The sequence below is a fragment of the Leptonychotes weddellii genome, chromosome 2 (genome assembly GCF_054177405.1).
Source record: "Leptonychotes weddellii isolate Sample4059 chromosome 2, ASM5417740v2, whole genome shotgun sequence".
Taxonomy (NCBI): domain Eukaryota; kingdom Metazoa; phylum Chordata; class Mammalia; order Carnivora; family Phocidae; genus Leptonychotes; species Leptonychotes weddellii.
In genome coordinates this window covers 90,144,070-90,149,107 of record NC_138370.1, presented here as the reverse complement: position 1 = coordinate 90,149,107, position 5,038 = coordinate 90,144,070, and positions in this window count along the sequence as shown.

Sequence of the window (5,038 nt, the reverse complement as noted above, 5' to 3'; positions counted from 1 at the left end):
AAATAAGCCCATGCTTATTTGGTCAATTAATCTACAACAAAGGAGGCAAGTAGAGACATTTTCAATAAATAATGCTGGGAAACCTAGACAGCTACATGCAAAAGAATGAAACTGGACCACTCTTCTTACACCATACCAAAAATAAACTCAAAATGGATTAAAGACCTAAATATGAGACCTAAAACCTAAAAGAAAAGACAAGCAGTAATGTCTTAGACATCAGTCTTAGCACCATTTTTCTAGATACGTCTCCTCAGATAAAGGAAACAAAAAATAAATAAGACTACCCCAAAATAAAAGCTTTTTCACAGCAAATAAAACCATCAACAGAACAAAAAAGCAACCTACTGAATGGGAGAAGATATTTGCAAATAATATATGTGATAAGGGGTTAATATTCAAAATATATAGAACTTATATAGAAAGAACTTATACAACGCAATACTAAAAAATAATACAAACAAACAAACCCAAACAATCTGATTTTAAAAATGGGTAGAGAACTTGAATAGACTTTTTTCCAAGGAAAACATACAGATGGCCATCAGACACATAAAAAAGAGACTGAACATCACTAATCATCTGGGAAATATAAATTGAAACCACAAGGAGATATCACCTCATACAAGTGAGAAAAGCTAAAATGAAAAAGACAAGAAATAATAAGTTTTGGTGAGGATGTGGAGAAAAGGAAAACTCATGCACAATTGGTGGGAATGTAAACTGGTAAAACTACTGTAGAAAACAAAATGTAGGGGCGCCTGGGTGGCTCAGTTGGTTAAGCACTTGACTCTTGGTTTTGGCTCAGGTCATGATCTCTGGGTGCTGAGATCAAGCCCTGCGCCAGGCTCCATGATGGGCGTGAAGCCTGCTTAAGATTCTCTCCCTCTCCCTCTGCCCCTCCCCCCTCAAATAAATAAATAAAATCTTAAAAAAAAGAAAGAAATGGAGGTTCCTCAAAAATTTAAAACAGATAAACCATATGATACAGTAATTCCACTACTGGGTATTTACCCAAAGAAAATGAAAACACTAATTTGAAAAGATATATGCACCAGAATGTTTATTGCAGAATTATTTATAATAGCCAAGATATGGAAGCAATCCAAGTGTCCATGGAGAGATGCATGGATAAAGAAAAAGTGGTATATACCTCCAATGGAATATCACTTAGCCCTAAAAAGAATGAGATCTTTCCATTTGTAAAAAACTATAGAAATGATCCCTGAGTCTTTGAGATCTTTCCATTTGTGACAACATGGATGGATCTATAGAGTGTTGTGCTAAGTAAAAAAAATCAGATGAGAAAGACAAATAGCACATGATCTCACTTATGTGTGATATATAAAAATCAAAACAAATGAACAAACGAACAAAAACAGAAACAGATTCATAAATACAGAGAATAAACTGGTGGTTGCCAGAGGTCCGGGAGCTGGTGGGGGATGGTTGAAAAGGGTGAAGGGGGTTAATAGGTACAAACTTTCCGTCATAAAATAAATGATGGAGATGAAATTACAGCATAGAAAATATAGTCAATAATATCATAATAAGTGTATGATGACAGTAACTCTATAACAACACTCCAACCATCTTAAAGGTTACCTTGCTTCAAATCAACACACTCCTTACTTACTGACCTAAATCTTTTTTGATATATAAAAAAACTAATTTGCTTTCTTTCAGATTCACAGACCATTGGCCCAGAGGAGTGAAAGAGCAGAATTTTCCCAGGCCACAGAGGCCAGCAAGTCTGTTTGAAGCCACCTCAGCTTTCTGATTAGCTCAGCAATTTTTTTAGCAAAATGTTTTTTCTTTCTTAGGTCACACAAAAGACTTACTAACCTCCTTTTGTGTATCTGTAGACATTTCCCTCCTTCGTAGAAAGAACAGAGTACTCTTGCCCATCGTGAAACAAGAAACAAGAGGCGAGCCCCCATGTACAACCACCAAGCTCTGAGATAACATCTAGCTGGCACCACTGAATCTGCACATGATAGAGAAATGTTGCAGACCACTGCATTCCCTGTACTGATTAACTACCCTAAACCCCTTTTAAAAACCCTGGGGCAGGCAGAAACCCCAGAGTTGGCTTTTGGATAGAGTCCACCTTCTCCCCAGGTTGACAGCCTCCTGAATAAAACTCAAATCCCTTTCCAATCAAAACTTCAAATCAATTTGGCCTTTCAGGTAATAAGCAGCTAAACTTGGGTTCGGTAACAACTACTTTTGTGGTGATCACGGAGTATTGCATAGAATTCTCTAATCACTATTTTGCACAAATGAAAGTAATACAACATTCTATGTCAACTTCAATAATAACTTTTTTAAATATCAAAGAAAATTTCTCTCAACCCAGAAAACTTCTTTCCAAAGATAGTGAGGACCAGAAAATATCATTTGATTAATATTCAACCAGAATGTGATGCATACCATAGGCAATGTGCTAAAAATTCAAAAGATAGAAAGAAATTTCACCAATTTGTATCAGCCGAGCAGATACAATCCATTGCATACTTTTTTTTTTCCTAAGAGAGAGCGAGAGTGAGAGAATCTTTTTTTTTTTTTTTAAAGATTTTATTTATTTATTTGACAGAGAGAGAGATAGCGAGAGCAGTAACACAAGCAGGGGGAATGGGAGAGGGAGAAGCAGGCTTCTTGCCGAGCAGGGAGCCCCATGTGGGACTCGATCCCAGGACCCTGGGATCATGACCTGAGCCGAAGGCAGACGCTTAACGACTGAGCCACCCAGGCGCCCGAGAGTGAGAGAATCTTAAGCAGGCTCCATGCTAGGCGTGGAGCCTGATGCTAGGCTCGATCTCATGACTCTGAGATCACGACCTGAGCTGAAATCAGGAGTTGGACACTTAACTGACTGAGCCACCCAGGCACCCCCATTACATACATTTCTTAAGGTCAACAATAATTAGTCCTCAAGTAAGAGAACTTGACTGCAAATTTTGTTACAAATAGTTCATGCTAACTTTGTTTGGGAATTGAGGGGACCGTCTGTGTCCTGAGGGAAAATAAATTCCTCATGTCCTTAAGACAAGAGGTTGTTTTGCAACTTGGAGCAAGGTGCCCACTGATGGGTTTCTACTCTCCCACAGAAACTGGAGATAGGGATACTACCTTTCTTGATGATTTCATTTCAAAGGGATGGTTCCCAATTTTGAGAAAAAACTTTCCTGAGTCACAAAGTTGACAAAAGATCTACCTAGTTTTCAAAGAAAGAAGAAAGTATTTATAACAGCAGTTTGTCTAAAGTAAATGCTCTAAGAAAAAGGAGAGGAAGGAAAGCCTTCCTCTTTTTTCCAATGGGGAGAAGCCTTTTATGTTTAATTTATATTTGTCCTTACAAAAACAGCAGTTAGGGAAGGATAGCCTAGGCAAATTGTAGCTTAAGAAAACCCCACAATAATTCTGGTGTGTTTTAGCACTTTACTCCCTATTAATGAACAATTATCCTGGTACTTATTGTACCTTGCTGCTTCTGAATACCTGACGAGGATCATATTATTTATTCCTCAAGGTATTTGTCACTGCAGCCAGAAAGACCTAGTTTAAATAGAAAAGTATAGAAGATAAAATACATTTGTATATAATTTGCCAAGAAAAGTGGAAAATATACAGGGTTTCACCAAGAATATTAATTATACTTAGGGAAAGAATAAAAAAAGAATGAAGACGTTAGATTTTTTACATTTAAGACTGGCACAGTGTTTCATTGACCATGGATGTTTTCATTATTGTCTCTTAGAAATATTAACCTAGTTCAAAATAATGCAATGGAGTATTGCATTTCTAGACAAAAACAGTATATTAAAAGTGGGTGTGACATGTGTTTCATCCTGCTTGCCTACTCTTGAAAACCATTAATACTTAACTTAGTCCATTTAGAATTAATTATCTAAGGAATCAATGCTCTAGTGACAACATTCTTAACCTATAGTGAGCACCACAGATGGCTGAACACAAATCTCTCTTTTTTTTTTCCTTTTTAAACATATGAGTCTTTTTTCTCTTTGGAAAAAAAATTATACACATCTTATCCCACAGTTGTATCAGTCAACAATAAAACATACATAGATGCTGTAACAATATTATTTGAGAGATTATGTGGAAAGATAATATTTTAAAAGATGCCACTTTTACTATATACTTTTTTTTCTGTTGAAAGACATCCTGCAGAACAAAGCTCAAAACCCCGTGGAAATCAATTCCCAAATGGGTCTGTACACCCTCAAGGCTACTTCCCTGATCTTTTGTCACTAGTTGTATTGACAGCTGGTAGTTCCAACTTTGAGACAATTTCTCTCCTCACTGCATATTTATTGAAACATACCTTGTTGTAGTATTGACCTTACACCATGAAGAAGCAGTGAATAATAGCAAAGTCCCCTGGGGCCTGACAGATGGTTTTCCTATTCAGCTTTGCTGTCAGCATAGGACCTCACAGCATATGCAAAACAAAAGAATATTAGCCTTTGAAGGAAAAATGAAATGTTATCTGAATTAAAGGGGCAATGTGGCAATTCACATACAATGTTTGTGCTTAGTCCTGAATTCCAAGGATAAAGTATCTTCAGTTGCAAAAGAATATCTCAAATCTAAAGACAGGGAATACAGATGGGCCAAATATGTGTACAACTAATTTATGTGCCAGAGGGAATCATGCGTAGCCAAAAGATGCCCATAATTTGAATCTCTTTTTATTAAGTAAAATATGATTAAAATATCCATATTTTACTTTGACAAACTATAAAGAGCTAAATAAAATATTTATTAAATATACAAATTCCATAGTATTTAGGCAACACATCATTATTAATATAGCACACTGAAAACCCTATAGTCTCTCAATGTCAAGTGAGTAGACACTATACACATTTTTAAATGAGATTTTAAAATTTAATTCATTAAAGAAGTACATAGTTTTAAAAAAGTACTTATATTATTAACATGATATTCCAGGCACAAATCTAAATCATGTTTTTAAAGTCAAAACACGGAATCTTTTATGATGAATCCTCCATTC